This window comes from Panthera tigris, chromosome A1 (assembly GCF_018350195.1).
Source record: "Panthera tigris isolate Pti1 chromosome A1, P.tigris_Pti1_mat1.1, whole genome shotgun sequence".
Lineage (NCBI taxonomy): Eukaryota > Metazoa > Chordata > Mammalia > Carnivora > Felidae > Panthera > Panthera tigris.
The window spans coordinates 16679842-16700866 of NC_056660.1; the positions used below are offsets into that span (position 1 = coordinate 16679842).

Genomic DNA, 21025 nt, shown 5'->3' on the forward strand with positions numbered 1-21025 from the left:
CCTGGGTGGCTCAGTCGGTTAAGTGGCTGACTTCGGGCCCGGGTCATGATCTCGCGGTCCGTGAGTTCGAGCCCCGCGTCGGGCTCTCTGCTGACAGCTCAGAGCCTGGAGTCTGTTTCAGATTCTGTGTCTCTCTCTCTCTGACCCCCCCCCCCCCCGTTTATGCTCTGTCTCTCCCTGTCTCAAAAATAAATAAAAACATTAAAAAATTAAAAAAAAAAAGAAAAAAATAGGATTTTGTATTGGTTCTTTCCTCTTCCAGAAGCATCCTTCTACCTATTTTGTATGCATGTGGGGTATCCCTGCAAGTGCGTTCTTTCCTAAATGTTACCTCCTCAGAGAAGCCTTTCTCAACCACCGAAATAAGGTAGTTACCAGTCATATTCAACACAGTACCCTATGTTAACTCTTCGCATGGGACTTACCACTGGAGTCTTTTCATGTTTTTATTTGTTTGCATTATGTATTCCTCTACTAGAATGTGTATTTCATGAGAATAGGAACCTTATCTCATGTTTTCACTGGCCCTCCTCGCTTTGATCTTCTTACCTCTAAATTCTGCCAGACAGATTCTTTCAAGCACTCTGAAGTACTTGATAGATGCACACCTCTTTCGAATTCTTCCACATTCTCAGAAAGAGGCCTCTTAGCCCTCGACGTTGAGAAATGCTAAGTTTATTTGTTGAGAGGAATTAGCTTCCACGTTAAGACACAGCATCCCACAGCCATGTATGCCTATTCCGGCTCTTCTATATGAAAACATTTTCTGTTATGTAAACACAAGTTTTCAACCCTATCCGTAGACAAAGACTGTGATCACTGTCAGTAGTCTCATCTTCACACATTAAGGATAATGAGAAATTGATTTGCTCCCAGCAGATCAGCTTGTCCCTTTAGCTTTACCGAGATAGCAAGATGTAGAAGGAAACCAGATGGCTGTGACTAGGGCGAGGGATGGCTCTGGAAAATAAGGAAAAATCAATGCAAATTCTGTGAAAAATACCGAATATTTGCAGATGATTTTTTTTTTACTCCCGACTCATTACATAAATTTTCAAGACATACACGATAGCTCTGCTATTGGCATATTTTAAAAAACCATTCTAAACACATACTGGGACTTTATACTGAGAATAGTACAAGGTATTTTACTGATTACGATATATTTATATTTTTCAACATTCCTGTAATGTATAAGGGGAATTACAATCATGAAAACATAAATTTTTAGTCCCTGTTGGCCTTCTTTTTAGCCCCAGAACCTCAGGTAACTTATTGTCTCTTTACTTCATTTTTTTCATCTATAAAATAGATTAATAGCTCTGCTTTATGAATTCTGTCAGTTGTAGGTTAACCAAAATAAATATCTAGCTATAACCCAGGACTGGGCTTACAGCAGATGCTCAGAAAATACTGAAGGACACCTGCTGTTTAGATGAAGAAGTAGAGACATAAAACATTGAAGTCACAGTGTAATGATAGATTTTTCGATTTCTTCATTTCTAGTTCATGAGCACATCCATCTCAACTTTTTTATGTGACTGTTATGTTATTGGTGTCTTTACAACAATTGAGTCCCCATCCAACCGAAGGAATATAACACTAAAACTATTTTTTGAACAAATTATTTGTCTATATGCTGGATCCTGCAAACCGGGATCACTTTCGTTTCATTAATTATATTTGCCTTTGTATTCCTTCTATCAAAAGGAATTCTCCCCGCATGTATCCTTGATCCCATAAACACATGCCCTCTCCAGATCTACTGAGAGCTGAACCTTCTTGTCTTGCTTCTTTAAACCGTCCCTCTTTACTTGGTCCCTTCCATCATCATTCAAACATGCTACAAGATATCCCTTCCATAAGCAAATTTCACAAGCCCATATACCTTTGTAGTTATTTCCAAATCTCTCCACCCCTCTTCACAGGAGAACTTTTTGAATCGGCTGCACACTGTGTTCTTTTCTCTTCCTTTTCCCACATAGCGCTTGTTTTTTGATGGTCTGTGATACAAATCCTGATCCCGCCATTCTACTTAAACATCCCTGATTAGCTTCACCGATGACCTTCATCATGCTCTTCAGCAAGTCACTTACAAATCCTTTCCTGACCTCTTTTTTTTTTTTAATGTTTATTTATTTATTGTGTGTGTGAGAGAGAGAGAGAGAGAACGTGCCTGTGGGTGCGTGAGTAGGAGAGGGACAAAGACAGAGGGACACCGGCCAGTCTCCGCATGGCCAGTGCAAAGCCTGACTCAGGGCTCAAACTCACAAATCTTGAGATCATAACCTGAGCCCAAATCAAGAGTTGGACACTTAACTGACTGAGCCACCCAGGTGCCCCTCCCTTCTCAACTTCTTAGCAACATTTGACATGTTTGTCAATATTTTCCTGCCTTCTCTTGACTTCTTTGGTCATTCTCCCATTACTTCTCTGAATACCTCCGCTCAGTAACTCAAGTTAGCTTCCTTTCTTCTCTCTGATCTCCAAATGTAAGAAGTTTCATTGCCTTGTTCCAAGTCCGCTTGTCTCAGGTCTTCACTCTTGGCCTAACTGCACTTATCCACCTCCATGACTTTAATACTACTCGTGCTGACTTTCAAATTAAGATCTCCAACAGTGACCTCTTTTCGGAGCTCTAACCCCACGTAATTAATTCACTGTGTTATACCTTCATTTAAATGACTTACGTGTATCTCAAACTTGACATATTTAGAAGTAAGCTTTTTCTTTATTCTTTGTAAATTGCTTCACTATCTAGGTTCATTTGTGATTCTTACACTTCCACAAATCTAACTATTGTGCTAAAAGAGTGTGACTTCATAGTGTGGCAGCAAAAAACTAAACTCTACTCTTTTCTCTCTGGTGCCTGATTAAATCTGGCATTTCTTCCACACCCTTTGGTTGACTTCTCAGGTGGATCACATGGCTATTTAGGCCACTTTTGCTTAATAAATCTCTTCTAATCACTTAATCTCATAAAAGTCTCACTTTAGCAACTGTACATCGAGTCTAATGAAATAGTCAAACTAGATATTTTATCGAGATTAAATTTCCCCTTCCTTCTCGTCAGATTTTATTTCAATTGGAAGCTGGAAGCTGCATTGGGAAGAAGCATATGGTAAGCTTTTCTCTTTTCCCTTTACACATAGGTCTTCTGTCTCCCATCCCAGGCTGCCTTCTGGGTCCTTTGGGTTTAGAGGTTGAAATGATCTACTGGTAAGGGGAAGAAGAGATTGTTTTTGACTGGTACTCTCATCATACAGCTCTAATGCTTTCTGGAATTTCAGGTACACAAAAATCAGTGTTCTTCTTAACAAAATCTTCAGATACAACACCGTTTTTTATGTGTGAGTATATCAACAGAAGCTTAAAAATTTTTGCAACATACATAGAAAAAATTTAAATATTACTCCCCAGAAATTGCCAATATCATCCCTGTACATGTACATAAAGGACAGAAAGCAAAGCATATGTTCTTGTTTACTTACTCAGTGTCCATTACTCTTGCATTCCATTCTAAAAGAAGCCAGCATTCAGAAACCCAACCATCGTCTAGGCAAGTAACATTTTTATATTACTAGGAGCATAAGGTTTTCACAAACTGCGGAATACACTTGGAAAATTACTAACCCAGATATTTCCACTGTTGTTGGACACGTTATTTAAGTTGATAATGAGAGATATCAAATATCATGATGACACCCCTGTTAAGTGGAAGCATTTGAGGGGCAGATAATAAACGGCGTCCTGGGACACCTGGCTGGCTCAGGCAGTAGAGCACGCAACTCTTGATCTCAGGGTTGAAAGCTTGAGCCCTATGTTGGCTGTAGGGATTACTTAAAATAAAAAAAATTCTTTTTAAAAAATAAAAAAATAAGTGGAATCCTGAGCCTACTCAGTCGGAGAAGCCACTCTACCTAGAGTAACACCTTCATTAGGGCTTTGGCCTGTGTTTTAAGAACAATCACACTTGGGGTGGAGGGGGTGCCTGAGCGGCTCAGGCGGTGAAGCATCCAACTCTTGGTTTTGGCTCAGGTCATGATCTCACGGTTTCATGGGATCGAGCCCTGCGTCAGGGTCTCCAATGGCAGTGTGGAGCCTTCTTAGGATTCTCTCTCTCTCCCTCTCTCTCTGCCCCTCCCCCTACTTGCACTGTCTTTATCTTTCTCAAAATAAATAAGTAAACTTAAAAACAATAAAATAAGGGGCACCTGGGTGGCTCCGTCGGTTGAGCAACCGACTTCGGCTCAGGTCATGATCTCACAGTTTGTGAGTTCAAGCCCCACGTCGGGCTCTGTGCTGACAGCTCAGAGCCTGGAGCCTGCTTCTGATTCTGTGTCTCCCCCTCTCTCTGTCCCTCCCCCACTCACGCTCTGTCTCTCTCTGTCTCAGAAATAAACATTAAAAAAATTTAAAAAATAAAATAAAATAAAAAGAACTATCACTTTGGGGAAAGCCAAACTAAAACTTCTGAAAATAAATCACTATTCCCTCCACCTTAGCCAAGATATCACTATTAGTTTGTAACCTCATGAAGATCCTGGGTGTTATTTGAAACCAGTTCCCATGCAGAGGGCAGGAAGAGACTCAAGAAAGACACCAGTCATTCCAGACTGGTAAGTAGCAGTTTTAATAAGCAAGGGAATTTACCTGTGAGGATTGTCTTAGGCAGCTGCAAGATAAGTAGATCTCTACACTAGCCAGATGGTTTCAACACCACATCACTATCTCAAGGCTGTCTTTGGTGCAGCTTTTGGGAATAAGTAAGTCAAGCAGAATGCACCTTCCAAGGACAGGAAAGGTGGTGAGGAACCTCTAGTTGCCAGGTCCAACTTGTTGGTCAACTAGTGGTCAAGTTCTCTCAGTGACCTCTCCCAATAACACATTCAAGGAAAGTTAGTGGAGATTAGGGTTACCCTTAGAGATCTAAAGTTTGCGAGGAGGAAGATCCCTTGCATATCTTCATTTAATCTGCCAGCCTGGCCCCTAAAGAAACCAAGGGGGTCCCTGAGAGTGGTTGTAAGATTAACACAAGCTCAACCAAGTAGCAGCCTTGATTAAAGCTGCCAAATTGTATGGTCTCAGGTAGGTCATGAGACTATCCTAATAAGAGATCTGATATAATATTCTGATATGAAGAGTATACTACAACAGATTACTTAGAATAGCAGACACATGGCATGTAGCTCCTGATTTGGTAAATGTGTCCTTTTCTATCCCCATCAGGAAAGACAAATACTTTGCTTTATGAAACTGATAGCAATATTTATTTGCTTTATATATGTTAACTGTGTTGTCCTCTGTCATAACACAGTCTAAAGGGAACTTGGTGGTCTGGACAAGCCCAAAGAACATTGGGCTTGATGCACTGCATCAATGACATCTTGATAGAGAAGCAAAGGCATAATTGGAGGCCTTAATAAGACACATGTACTCCAAAGAGTGAGAAATAAACTCCATGAAGATTCCAGAACCTGCCATTTGGTAAAGCTTTTGGGTGTCCAGTGGTCAGGGGCAATCCCAGAAAATATGTTCTGGGATTATGTTAATCACAAAGTGAAAGACATATTGTTGCACCTCGTATCTTTTATTGAATATCCCACCCTACCCACCCCCGCCCCCCCCCCCCAAAAAAAAAGAAAGAAAAAGAGAAGCAAGACCAATACTGCTAAATCTGTTTGGGTTTCATGGGTTTTGGAAGTTACACATTCTGTGATATGAATATGGGCTTATTCCAGCCCATATACCAGGAGCATGAAAGACTATTGGCTTTGAGTGGGACCTAGAGCAAGAAATGGCCCAGAAGCAGGTCCAAGCTGTGATACAAGCTGTCTGTCTCTATCTCTGACCATACAAACCATAGTCCCTCTAACATTATAAAGGTTATATTGGAGAAAACACGCAGTATGGAGTCATTTCAAGCCCTAGTAGAAGAATCATCACAAGATCCTTGATGTTCTGAAGCAAGGACATACCTTCTATAGCAGAAATGTATGCACTATTCAAGAAACAGATCCTGACATGCTATTAGGCTCTAGTATGGGTGTGACCCTTAACTAAGAGGCAGCAGGTGACAATGTATCACATTTTGGACTGAGTTCTATCAGACCAATAAGTCATAAAGTTGGGCACACCTGGCAGTAGTCCATCATAAGATGGAAATGGCACATATGTGATCGAATCCAAGCCGCATCAGAGTACATGACTAAGATATATGAGTAGGTAGCCCAGACCCACATATCACCGACCATAGTTAGACAAGCTCACCCTAATTTTTCCTTGAAGATAAATAATCATGCCAATCTTGCTTTACAACGAATGAGCTTGGTATGTAGACACAGCTGAAAATGGATAGTGACTGCACTACAATTACATGTAGGGGTGGCTTTGAACGAGAGTAGTGAGGGAAAATCTTCCCAGTGGATGGGACTTCAAGTAAGGCATCTAGTCCATTTTGTTTTGATCACATTGGGTGGAGAGAGAAGTGGCCTGAGGTGATAATCTATACAGACTCATGGACAGTGACAGCTGGTCAGAGACCTAAAAGGAAAATGACTGGAGAATGAGAGACAAGAAGATCTGAAGTAGAGGCATCCGTTCAGATTAACAGAGGTGGGCATCAACTGTGAATATTTTTCTATCACATGTTAATGTCTACCACAAAGTATCTACCATTATAGAGGCACTAAACCACCAAATAGACAAAGTGCTTTTGTAAGTTGACATCACTCGGCCTTCATCATCAGCCACACTACAATGGGTATAAAGGACACATGATTGAAGTGGTCTTGATGAGAGTTGGAGGCTATACATAGGCCAAGCAGAATAGATTTCCTAAGCCCATTCTAGTTATTCTTGCCTCTGAACGTGCAATATACCAGTGATAGACCACTGGTCCTCAAGAGACCAACCAGTTACTGAATGACAAGCTGACTACATTACATCCCTTCCAGACTGGAAGGGCCATTGGTTCATCCAAACAAGAAGGGAAAATATATTCCAAGTATGATTATAGAAAGCAAACATAACTACCCAGAGTCTTATTCAGTGCCTGATACATTGGCATAAAAGCTGACTCAATAGAGCATCTAACCAGAGGACCTACTTCACTGTGAAGAGGGTATGAGAATGGTATTATATACAACACCAGCACGTTAAGAAGATTCCAGACTGTTAGCATAAGAATGGTTTGCTAAAATATAGATGAAGTTACAGCTTGGAGAGACCATATGGAAAAAATTTAGGTGTTATACTCCAGGCTGCAGTATAATCATGAATCAGTAACCTCTGTAAGGCACTATGCCCCCATTAAGAAGAACACATGAATGTAGGAACCAACGATGAATGTAATAGTGGCCCTTTATCCACTTCTCGTCATGACCCAAGAGACATTGAGTTTTCTATTTTTCCAACACTGGACTTTGCAGGGTTAGAGGTCTTGCTCCCCAAAAGTGGTAGGAAGTACTCAGCTGAGACTATACTGTAGGCCCTGGTCATTTTGATCTTCTTGGGTCTAGGAAACAGTAGACTAGAATAACAGTCACCATCTGGGAGGGATAATTGATGTTGATCAGCAAGACTACTGTCACAAAACAGAAGGGAGCAACGTGGTTCTTTGGTAATCCCGTGCCTACATGTGACTTTCAATGGACAAATGCAACTATACTGACCTGAGAGTGGTGTGGTTACCAGTATATTAGCCTCTTGAGAAAGAAAGCTTGGGTCATACCACTGGATAAGCCATCAAGGCCTATAAAGGACACGGTTTAAGATAACAAAAGGATAGAGGAGGAAGGAGATAGTAAGTACCAGTTGTAAGCTACCAGACTAACTAAAGCAGTAGGGACTACTGTTAATCCCACAAACTTCCCTCTTTCAAGTATTTCTTCAGAAAGAGAAGCTGACAGAAACCATGGAGGAGTTGTTTCCACATATGGAGAAGTAGATCTGCATAGTGCAAGGAGTAAACTGTAAATGCAGCCATGTAAATGCACACCTCAGATCTTTATTCAAGAGGGAACCTACCAGAAGGAGTGCATTTAACTAACCATCTTCAGCTGCAGTGACTTTGAGATCCATCATAGCATTTGAGCAGGGGCTATGGTCTTCCTGGGAAGCTCTTAGACAATGATACAGCAGAGGAGGTTCTAGATTTAGCCTTTCTGCCTCAGGCAGGAAGAGAGTCTTTTCATCTGGGTTCCCACTGGATTAGTTGAGACTTTCTCAGAGCTACACTGCAGTGTGAGGTCCTCTTTACCCTGTCCTTCCTCCTGCTCCCTTATTTTCACAGGTGTTCAACTTGCATTGCCTTCCGAAGGCTTTCATTGCCAACTTCTGCTTCCTCTTCCCATTGTCTTACACAGTGATTAACCCTAATAAATCTCTTGAACTTGCAACTCTGTCCTGTTGTCTGACGCCTGACCAGATATAGATGTGGTTCTTTCTTAGAAACAGACTTGGTGAACAGTGCTAGTTAAATAGAGTAATACTGGACACCACAATGTTTTTTAAAGGATGGGCACATAATAATCCTTCTGATTTCAGATCTAAGAAAAATAGTCAAACAGAAATCAAGTAATACTCTCTCTCTCTCTACGAGAGAGAGACAATCTCTATTACCTATGACAATCACAGTAAAAATATTCACTTTATCTACTGGTAAAGAGTGTGTTGGAGAGTCCACTCCCTATACAAGTTTTAGTAAATAGATTATGTTGCTTTCACCAATTTATCACAACCAATTAGCACAGTGTTACAAAATAACTACTGAACTTTTGAACTAATTGTTGAAAGAATAAAGCGTACTATGAGACTTAAAAAATATTTTGTTACATAAGAGGTTGGAACTTTGCAAATAAAATGTCCAAATTCAGTGCGGAAAATATATGATATTTTTCAAAGTCTCTAATTATTATTTGTTTTAAATGGAAGAAAACTAAATCTATGAGACAACTTATGGATGAAATAGGAAGACAAGAACAGAATCAAAAGGGAATTGGATAGCAGCTGGAAAAAAAGAAAATGTGCTTGATGAGTAAAAGAAATATCAATAAAAATTAAGAATGGAATAGATGAATTAAAACTCACGGTGGAAGCAGATTTTTAACATCAAAGGTGATGGGAAAATTCTACAAGCATCTCATAAGTGATGGGGAAGATTTTAGAAATAGAAAGGAAACAGGCCTTACTCTTCTCTTCCACAAAATTCAAAAAAAATCATAAAAAGGATAACATCTAGTTGTTTTGTTTACTTTTTTTAGGGAAAGATGCAGCAACCCAAACAACAGGAAAAATGAAAATAAAAGTTATAAGAATCTAAAAAGAAACTATGGGGCCATTCTCGATCTAAGAGTTGAGGAAACAGATTCCACTCGTTGAATAGGAGAAGTAGTAAATACTTTGTGGTCATTCTTTAAAAATCTAACCCAGAAGTTAAAAGTCTACTTATTCACTTAAAACACTGGCAGTCATTACCATATTTCAGTATGTTTCCTGGGAGCTAGTACATAAGAACGTTGGCAGAATGAACCTCCAGTGTGATTTTTTTTTTCTCAAAAATGCCCTCAAAGTTTGCGTTTCAAGTGTAGAGAGCAAATAGTGTTGCTGCAGTCATTTACGTGTCCTGCCAACTGCTCAAACCATCACACTGGAATTGTTCCTGACAGTCATTGATTGGTAGGGGGTGGCACTTCAGAATGGCATTATGTTAGTCCACGGTTTTGGAGTCTGGGAAGTCGAAGATCACTGCCCTGACAGATTCAGTGTCTGTAGAGAGGCCGCTTCCCGGGCCATAGGTGGTCAACTTCTCAGCGTGTCCTCACATGGCAGAAGGTGCTAGAGAACTCTCCGAGGTCTCTTTTACGAGGACACGAATCCTGTTCGTGAGGGCTTCACGCTCATGACCTCACCATCTCCCAAAGGCCCCACCTTCAAATACCGTCACGCATATTAGGTTTCAACATATACATTTGGAAGGGGACACAGACATTCAGTCTGTAGCAGGCATACTCCGCATGTGACATCTTGAAAAATGATTCATGAAAAAAAATCTACAGCTATTCTAGTATTTCACTTGCAGTTAGAATCTGAGCCCATCAGGCAGCAACATTTGTGGCCTGTTTATAATGAAATGTTCTCCTCAGGATGAAAGTATACAACTTTGCACAGTTGTTCATTCAAAAGTGCATGGCATACATGACAGGCCTCTTTATAAAGGCCATATTATGATAACGATATTACTTATTAAGGCCATTGTATTATATTATTATTATTCCTTGGGACTGGTGCTACTTTTTTTATGACTAGCCAGCTGCTTAGTTATGAATCTCCCACAAATCATTGTTTGAGCTAGCAGTATCCTCTCCTGCAACATTAAAACAAAACACTTTTAATGTGTTAATGTGGTTATAAGGCTAGAGATTTTTTGAAAGTGCCAGGATGTGGCCTCTGGGGATTAAGCGGAGGACCAAACAAACATCTTCATGAAGTTTGACACATTTTCCCCAAATGCAAGCTGAGACCTGAATAGGGCAGTCCTATAGACAGTGACATGTGTACCTGTAGCACATATAGACTTGGATCTTTGATTTTGGTGTAACTATCCAATCAGTGACTTCTCGAATCTTCCCAGGTGTATTCATTTGAGTTTTAGAGACAGCAATGAAGCCAAGTGATGATCTCTCTCCTTATTATTGATGGAAACCATGGTGCCTGGTCTTCTAAAGCAGTAGGACTAATCAAGGACTTTTCTTCCTGCACCTAAACATGAATGCATGCAATGAAAAGGGAAAAGTGACAGCTGGGAAGGACATGTCAGTTTGTCTTAGAGAAATACAGACCTTTCTCAAATTATAAAGAGTTATTATGTTCAGCCCAAATTGTATGCTAAGGAAAGAGAAAACGATGCTTAGAAACAGAGATAGTGATAGGCTGTGTGCTGACAGCTCAGAGCCTGGAGCCTACTTCCGATTCGGTGTCTCTCTTTCTTTCTGCTTCTCCCCCATTCACGCTCTGTCTCTCCCCATCTCTCAAAAATAAATAAATGTTAAAAATTTTTTTTTAGAAACAGAGATAGTGACAAAGTAAGACAGAGTGAGCATGAGGGAGAGGGCAAGAGAAATATTCTATGTATAGAATGAATTCCTAGTCTGTTCTCCACATAGCCCAGGTATTTTTCCTACATTATGATTAATCTTCCAAAAATAATCCTGCAAATTAGGTATGATTGTATTCATTTTACAGATGAGTAAGCTGAATTGTTAGAGCTGACACCAAACCTTGAGCTATTTCTACTATAACTTGCCACCTTCCTAATTAAAGTGATTACTTTCTTCCTAACGAGTCCAATAGCTTCCTTACTCATCTACATTTATCCAGAATCTCCTATCTCCACTTAATTGTTTATGTCATGACTAGATTTATTTTACTAAAATCCTGCTTTCATCATGTCTAGTGAAGGGGTCCAAAGCAAGTCTCCCCAAAATACACCACTTTGGCATAAAGATTATTTTAAGCTAAAAGTAATCAAAATCGGCTTGTTCAAGAAAATCCCTTGAACTCCCCCTCAACTGCCTAAATTTACATCAGAAAGGGGGCCTGTACCAGGAAGACTGTTATTACCAGAGATTCCTTTTTACCTAAGGAACATTTCTGCATAACGGGGCAAATTCTGTTTTCCAAATATCTCCTCTTACCTTCTTGCAAATAACACCCCTCCCCTTTGTATCTCCAGATCCCCAACCTTTTCCTTAGCTCAGAAGGTCATGCAAGCTTCAGTTACTTGGATGCTCTTAACATTTTACAGGTCGCCCGCACATAGGTAATTCAAGTTGTTTTTCTCCCGTTAATCTCTCTTAGGTCAATTTAGTTATTAGACCCACCAAAGAACCGAAAAGGGAAGAAAGGAAAATTTTCCTGCCCCTACACTGGGCTGAAACACTGAAATGGATGTCCAAATCCCAAAAGATAAAATAAAAACTCCCATATCCGAACTTTCCACAGTCTGAACTCAGGTACTATGCTTTGACTACTTGCTGGAAATGAAAAACATTCCCTCTCTGCCCCCATAATTCACTTCTTAAAGAACTATAGGGGAGCAGAATTTGCCACCCCAAAGCATGCCTCTCTGGTATAAGGAATATTTTTGGCTGATTATTTTTAAGTAACTGCAAACACAAAACAAGCTCTGAAAACCAAGTCAAAGTTGCCTTCTTGAAGGAGACATTTACACGTGTAAGGGAAATCTCCATTTGCAAGTGTGTGTTCCTGGCTGTACCAGAAAGAGGGGGATGACCACACATTTCCAGAAACTCTTATCAACGGAGAAGGCAACTTCAATCTGCACAACAACCTTACCCTTTTAACCATGCTTTTTTTGTTGTTAACCTCCCATAACTGACTTCTCCCCCTTAACGTCTTAATATGTCTTTCACTGAAGATGGTAATTAAGATGATAGCTTCAGACACTGGGGAAGATGCTCAATTTTCTTAAGTCTCTCCCATGTATACAGTGTAGAGGCTGCTTTTAGGCAACCAGCTTGAGCAGTGGAAACCTGTGTAAGGTACAAGGGCCCACAGTGACCCCCTGGCTGAATAGAAACAAACCTATTAGGCAACCCACTTTGAAATACCCATAAGCCATACCTGAGCAAAGGATTACTTACACCCAGGCACAAGGTACCCAAAAGGAAAGTTCCAGACATTCTCATTCCTTCTCTCCCTCCCCCTTAACTACAGTCCCCCTACCAGAGACAGTCTTTCCTTTGCTGTCCTGTCTGCTGCTCCCTTACGGTGTAATCAATAAATGTCTGTCTCCTTTGTTCTGTCTTAGGTGAATTCTTTCACTGCCCAAGCCACCGGCCCCCATCTTATCAGGTCACCCCACATACAAAAGGTATACATGTTATTAAATTGTGTTTGTTTTTCTCCTGTTAACATGTCTTATATCAACTTCATTATTAAACAAGCCAAAGAACCTAGAAGAAAAGAAAGGAAAACTTTTTTGTCCCTACAGAACTTACTCAAGCCTCCTTTAGAGAGATTTCACTCCCCTAACCACTTGGGCTGAGAATGACATGAACATATCCACATTTGTGTCCACAATTGATGGAATCAGAGAAAAAACACTGGACAAATCCTGGGCCTCTGAATTTTATTTCCTAGAAATTTGGACCTGGACCTGTCTCTTAAAAACCTGGACTATGAAGTGATGTATATCTGAGACTGGGGCCAAGGAACCAGTGTAAAAGAGAAGGTTCATGTTCAGAGACAGGAAGAAAAATCCTTCTGCTGAAAAAAAGTAGGAATGAGAGACCAGGTAGAGAGACAGGAAGAGACTCCTTTGTTCTGTTCCTTAGGACTTTTAAATGTCCTGTTCTAGTCCCTCCAGTCCATGCATTCTCAGTGGTGACCATATTGTTTCCAAGGGGATAATTGGTTATTGGGGAGAAGAGGGAGGGTGACCCCCCCAAAAATCTTAGATTTTGAAATTTGGAATTTCTCTTCTGAAAAGAAAACCAGCATTCTAACTTCAGTTGTAGAAGTTGATTAGTAGACAGTTGACACAATAATTAAATTTTTTATACAATTATAATTTTGTTTTCAAATAAAAAACAGAAAAGATTAGTATACAAGAAAAGAAGCAGAGAAATAAATGATGGAGAAGAAAATAAATCCCTCCATTCCCTTTCTCCTCTTTCTTCTTTGTTAACAAAAATATTGATCCTCACATTGACCCTGTAAGCTATGTTATTATTATCTATTTAACAATGAAAAGATGAAACGCAAAGATATTAAGACACAAGAGGGTAAACAGCTAATGTCCTAATTATCGGAGCCAAGATTTAAATGTGTGACCAAGTGGTTCTAAATCCCAGGTTTCTTTCCGACTAAAACACACCAGTTCCCAGAAACCTGTTCCCTACAAAAGAAATTTTCCTTATTTCACTCAAGCTTTATAACATCAATTCTCTATGAGACTTGAATTTATGGTAATGAATTCCCTCATATGCCTGCATTTCCATTCTTTCTTACTTCATTCAGCCCATAAGCAAAGTAATTTCCGGTAAAGGCAAGAGTAACATTTACCCTTATGTTGTTTCAGGACAAAGTCATTTCTCTCAGGAAATATATAATATAGTACAGATATTAAATATGCTAAATGAATTCTTACTTGTGTTTAAGCACAAATGTAAGGTAAATTTTAAAGGGAAACAAGTGTCTTGACTATGTCAAGCACCTTTGTAACCCACCTCCCTCCAGAAAGGGAAGGTATTCCAACTCCACACGCATGGGGCCCCTTCTGTGCTCATCATAAGATGATTGTTCTGCCTCCCATGCAGCTTGTCTTAGAATCATGATAACATAATCAACAGTATAAAATACTGGAAATTCAGACTACTGCCACAAAATTCAATTTTTTTTAATTTTTATTTTTGAGAGAGAGAGGGAGAGAGCGAGCAGGGGAGGCACAGAGAGAGAGGGAGACACAGCATCTGAAGCAGGATCCAGGCTCGGAGCTGTCAGCACACAGCCTAAGGCAGGGCTCGAACTCACAAACCTGGAGATCATGACCTGAGCCCAAGTTGGACGCTTAACCACCTGAGTCACCAAGGCGCCCCACACAAAATTCAATTATTAATTGACTCCAGCTTCTGTCTAAAAACCACATGAGGCAATACGTGCGACCATGGAACAATGCCTTTCTCCGGGGCACCATATTAAAAGAGTAGGTGACCTGTATCAGTTCCTTATGGAGTGCTTCTTAAATAAAAAAGCAGGTTGTCTAGCTCCTCCTAATTTCACTGAATCCTAGTCTGAAAATTAGGTTGGAGAATATGTTCCTGAACAAGACATCCAGGTGATGCTGATACCTGTTCATCCACTTGAAGTTTTCCAGCATTTTCTTTTTACACATGTTAGCAGTTACAGAAAGCAATACATACAGATTACATCAGTTCTATAGAAATAGTATCGACTGAATAAAAATTTATCATGCAGCTTTACTTTGCAAACTCTATGGATTTAAGAAATGTCTCCTAAATGTGTATTTCAAAAATAGGTACAAAGTGGTAATTCAACTTGCCATCCATTATGTTACTCAATTATCTTTTGATGAGCAACCTTTTCCCTAGTTTCATTTCTAGGAAAGCGGTTTGTCTCTCTTAATAAAAGAAAACGCTTACTGTGAGGGGTCAACAGGAACTAAGCAACTCATTATCTAGATTATATAGTCAACTCTAATATACGAATCATCAAAATATGGGTCAATTACTACTCCAGGTATTGGAGATACAAACAATGTAAGACAAGGCCTCCATTAATGATATATCATAAACATATACAATCTACAAAAGAATTTGAGTTTCTTTTTCCTGCTTTGATTATGAAAAAGTCCATAAGTAAATTGCAGCCTTCCAGTTTCTGCTCTGACATGTGAAGAACTTAAACACCTTCACTCCCATCTTTGCAATAAAAAAAATAAATAAATAAAGCTAAGCAAACTGAAAGTCACCTATTTTTTTGGACCCATCTGAGAACTCAGGTTGCAAGACAAATTCCCCCCCCTAAGAAAGTTCTAGAGGGATAGACATCCCAAGAGTCTATCAAGAGTCATACATGAGATCTACTAATTCAAAAGCTGCTGGAGCCACACAATGATGGATACACTTAACTGGTAATTTTGATGAATTGCTGGAAACTAGGTATAGACTAGCTTGGCAGCAAGAAACTTCTGGAGGACACAGTCCTAGGGATCCCCTACATTTGTATGGGGTTTATGTTTAGAAATCTCACCAGATTTTCATGGTGAAGATCTACCCTCCAGAGGTCTCTGCCTATCTCTGAGGGAGAAGAAGGAAACCATTGTGAGATATACTCCTAGAAACTTCTCCATAACAAACATCTACTCTTTAGGGGAAAACACTTTGCCACAGCCTTATTCTTGTTGACAGAAGAGAATTCTTGACTCTTCAGCTCCCTCTAGCCTTTCTGTCTCACCCAAGTGAGTGGGATGATAAAGTCAACAAAATTCAGGGTTCAAACAGATTAGGAGCATTAGAGCCAGGGAAAGAAGTAGGGACCGGAGACGCAGGCCCCCTAAAAGACTGGAATTTTCTTCAAGAGCTTTGCCTCTGCATTCACAACTCAGTTACCTGTCTGGAACAAGAGGCCTAGCTTTTGGCCTATCTTAGCTTTTGACGTGCCTTCCTCACTAAGCTCAATCATGTCTAGCTTTTGAGTTAAAGTGAGAAATACGTGACTCTTCCTTTCACACGAACACTTTGAAGTCATTGTAGGGTTATTCATCGGCCTAATGTCAATACTGTTGTGTCTCAGGGAATAGAGAGGCCTGAGGAGAGGGAAAGAGATAAGGGAATGGTTGGTGGAGCAGCCAGAAGACACAGATTGATCGAGCAGGTTCACTGTCTTATGTAGGGGTGGTTTGTGGTGCCCCAAACAATTACAACAGTAACGTCAAAGATCAATGGTCACAGATCACCTTAAAAATATAATAATGAAGAAGTTTGAAATATTGCCGTCAGGAATGTGACTTTTTCCTTCTCTGGGATTTGAAAGTTGCAAAGATGTTGTAAATTGTGATATGCCAAGGGTCACCCTGCCACAGAATAAAGAAAGATTTCCTGACAGGGACCACATTTTAACCCTGATGGACCCTTCACGTTTGCAAGCATATTTTTTAAGAAAGGTGCATAGAGCTTCTGTCACCTATAAAGTGAATATAGTTTCTAAGGTGAATAGAGCTTCCGTCCTGTGTGACTGAGAAGTCACAAATAACATAGATCATTGTTGCACTTCAAGAGAAGGGTTCCAACAGAAAAGCTAGAACAAAATTCATACACTTTTCCAAGAATGAATGAGGGTAGAGGGAATGAAAGCAAGAAGTATCTGGCACCCACCTTAAAGACTTTGTAGAGTAAGTGGGAGAGGAGGAGAAGGAGAAAACAGCATGCTCTGGGAAAATTTTAAGGATAATTGTTTTTTTTTTAAGAACAAAAGGGCTCTGCGAACATTTACGGGCTGGGATTAGGGACTGGAAAAAAGTGAGATTGAAGGTGTACACACAAAAAAAAGGCAGACGGAGCACTTAATGTTCATATTGTCTCAAAATGCTTTTTTGGAGGCAGCAACTTCTGATAGAACATGCCAGAATGCTGTTTGGAGTGACAGTCATTTTCTCAATCTGAGTGATGGAAATAATTTCACAAGTAAATGTGAGCAGAAAAGAAGGAGGCAATCCAGGAAGAAGGGACAAAGAGAATCTTTGTAATGTCAGACTAGGATAACTAGTCCATCATTTAAAAAGCAGTGTGTATATTTTGAATCTCTAACTAATAGTAATTTTTAAGCCCAAGAATATTATCTAATACGTCATGGTTTTCATTCTAGAAAAATGTTGCAAACACATGTTCAATATATAATTTTCACATACTGTTTTTAAATTTTTTTTAATGTTTACTCATTTTTGAGAGAGACAGAGTGAGACAGAGCATGAGCGGGGGAGGGCCAGAGAGAGGGAGACACAGATTGGAAGCAGGCTCCAGGCTCTGAGCTGTCAGCACAGAGCCCGACGTGGGTTCGAACCACAAACCATGAGAACGTGACCTGAGCCGAGATTGACGCCTAAGCGACTGAGCCACCCAGGAACCCCTAATTTTCACATGATTTTTAGAGTCCTGATTTTTTAGGGATCTGAAAGAGTAGAACTGTAAATATTTTCAATCAGTATATATGCTCTATCAAATACAATTATATTAACAAATCAAAAGTTAGTAGAATTTCTACATTTGACGTAATGTAGAAAACTTTTATAACTTTTATGACGTAATGTAGAAAACTTTTATAAAACTTTCATAGCTCTTATTCTGGATGTATAGGAAGTGAGGTAGTGAGATTGCTCAAGTGCTTTTTTTGACAAGAACCTAAAATAAAGAGATTCTTGTTTTTGTTTCTATTTGTGTTTGAGCATAGAGGAGGTAGGGGTGGGTGTTTTAATAATACCAGCACAGAAACTGAACATAGCAGGTTTTCAAAAAGGGTGTATTGTATCAATGAAAGAATAAAGTGATTGCATATGAAAGATTAAGTCACACAATCATTTCCCTCCTTCTTTTAGTCCTGTTTTCTAAAAATTTTAACTTCTGGTGTTTTTTGTTTTTGTTTTTGTTTTTGTTTTTGTTTTTGTTTTTGCATAAACCCTACACAGTTGATACAAAGGGTACTCATGAAAACTGTACATTTTCCATCAAGTAATATAAATCTCTAAAGGATAACTGTCTCTGTTTAAAAATTCAAATTGGCCAGCTACGATAATGTTTACCCTTATACTATGTAATATATTTGTATTTATTTAATATCTGCCATATCCATCCTTTATTACCGACATCCTGTATTTATCCCCAGGCTCCGAAACTTCCATTCTGGATGAAAGAAGTCTAAATATATATTTACTATGGGACTATATCAGTTAGAACACTTAAAATGCTAGCTCCCAGCCCACTTGAACAAGGCAGGTGATGGAATGGAAGGTGAGCTGGGTCCAGTGGCAGCAGGGTCCCCAAATTTGCTCGGTTATAGATCCTCTCACTGGCTAGTCTCTTATCAATCTAGAATTATTCTTTTTAGAAAGCTCACAGATTACGGTTCAGATATTCAAAGGCAGTGAGTGCAAGACATATTTTTAGACAGGTTATCATATCTCAAATTTCAAATATATCTTTATTATTAAAAAACACATAATTTCCTAATAAAAAATTCATTTACTCTAGACTACAGGAAGAGGTATTTGGATTATATTGAACAAATAAGAATTTATTTACATGCCTTTGAAAATTGGGATTTTCTTTTGTTTTAAATTTTTTAATTTTTGAGAGAAAGAGAGACAAAGTACAAGCGGGGGAGGGGCAGAGATGGAGGGAGACACAGAATCTGAAGCAGGCTCCAGGCTCCGAGCTGTCAGTGCAGAGCCCAATGCGGGCTTGAACCCATGGGCCATGAGATCATGACCTGAACTGAAGTCAGATGCTTAACCGACCGAGCCACCCAGATGCCCCCAAAACTGGGATTTTCATCACATGTAACCATGTAAACACTAAACAAAAATGAATTGAATGTCCAATACGACATGCATGTGGCTTTGTCAAAACTACCTCAATGTTTAAAGTGCATATTAACTTCTCAACTTGTTTTACGGGTGCAAGAATAACCCTGACACCAAAACCTCACAAGTACTTTAGAAGAAAAGAAATATCTAACCAATTTACTTTATGAACAAGAACTCAAATATCATCAACAAAATGTTAGAAAATTGAATTGCACAAAATGTAAGCCCCATGACCAAGCAGAGGTTTTCCCGGGAATGAGAGGCTGATTCAACATTAGAAAATTAGCATAATTCACCACATCAATAAAATAAAAGAGAAAAACCATATGATTGTCTCAATGGAGGCAGAAAACGCAATATTCATTTAGGGAAAAAAAAAATCTCCACAAACTAGAAAGAGAAGGAAACTTCAGCAATATAATTATTTTTAAATAGGAAGAGAAGGGAATGATCTCAATCTAATGAAATGTATTTGCAAAATCTGTATAACTGATATCAAAATCAATGGTGAAATATTGAATGTTTTTCCCCTAAAATTGGGAACAAGGTGAGAATGTTCAGCATCAGCACTTTTATTTACCATGTTATGGGATACCCTGGCAAGTACAATTTAAAAATTTGTTAAAAGGGGGCACCTGGGTGACTCAGTGGGTTGAGCGACCAACTTCGGTTCAGGTCATGATCTCGCGGTTGCTGGGTTTGAGTCCTGCATGGGGCTCTGTGCTGACAGCTCAGAGCCTGGAGCCTGCTTCGGATTCTGTGTCTCCCTCTCTTTCTGCCCCTCCCCTCTCACGCTCTGTGTCAAAAATGAAGAAATGTTAAAAAAAAAAAAATAGAAAAAAAGAAAAATACAAGAAAAAAGAAAAAAATGAATGAAAGAAAGAAAAAAAGGCATACAAATCATAAAGGAAGAAGTAAAACTAGGTTTATTTATAAAGAACATGGTGTTTATAAAAACTCCCAAGGAATTTACAAAAATACATCCTACAAGATCTAATCAGTAAATTTAGCTAAATCACAGTGTATGGGATCAATATTCAAAGACCAGCTGAATATTTATTTGCTGACAACAAACAACTGCACTTAAAATTTAAATAATAAAATAAATATTTCAAAATAATATCTGAGAATAAATGCAGCAAAAATGTAAAGATCTCTATACAGAAAACTTTAAAATATTTTTGGGAGAAACTTTAAAAGGTGGAGAGAGACACTGTGTTCATGGATTGGAAGATTCAATATTAACAAGGTGCCATTCCTCCCCACACTCCTGTTAAGACTATACGACCCCAGTTAAGATTCCAGTGAGATATTTGTTGAAATTTCCAAGCTAATGTAAAAATTTACACTGACATCCACAACATCTGAACCAGCCAACACAATCTTGAAAAATAATTTAAAAAGCTGGAGTACTTACACCATCTGATTTTGGAATTAGTCTAAAGCTCCAGTAATAAAGGCAGTGTGGCACTTGACAAAGTGATAGACACAGAGCACAGAAGCACAGGACACAGAGTCCCTAAGTAGACCTACACATACACATTCAATTGGTCTTCAACCATGTCGCCAAGGTAATAGAATGGGGAAGAGGGTGGTTATTGTTTCCCCCTTAATTTGTTTTGTTTTCAGCAGGTGTTCTAGAACACTTTGATACCTCTATGAAAAAGCATTAACCTCAACCTTAGCTTTAAACCACCCACAAAAATTGCTTTGAGCCTAAATGCAAAAGCTAAAGCTATTAGGCTCCTAAGAGGAAATACAGGAGAACATGTTCATGACTTTGGATTAGGCAAAGGTTTCTTAAACCAGCTAAAAAACCATAAGAAAAAAAAATTGGACCTTAATAACACAATAAGGAAATAGGCAAAAGATTTGAATAGCCATTTCACTAAAGTAGATATG

At 39.1% G+C, this 21025-nt stretch overlaps 1 long non-coding RNA gene across 1 annotated transcript; it reads right to left on the minus strand.

Annotated features, from left to right (window-relative positions):
* Nucleotides 1-659: 659 nt before the first annotated feature.
* LOC102951935 lies at nt 660-20720 on the minus strand. Its single transcript, XR_006207976.1, has 2 exons — nt 20541-20720; nt 660-960 (listed from the first exon to the last, which is right to left on the minus strand). It is a non-coding gene; the product is annotated as an uncharacterized LOC102951935 (long non-coding RNA).
* Nucleotides 20721-21025: the final 305 nt, after the last annotated feature.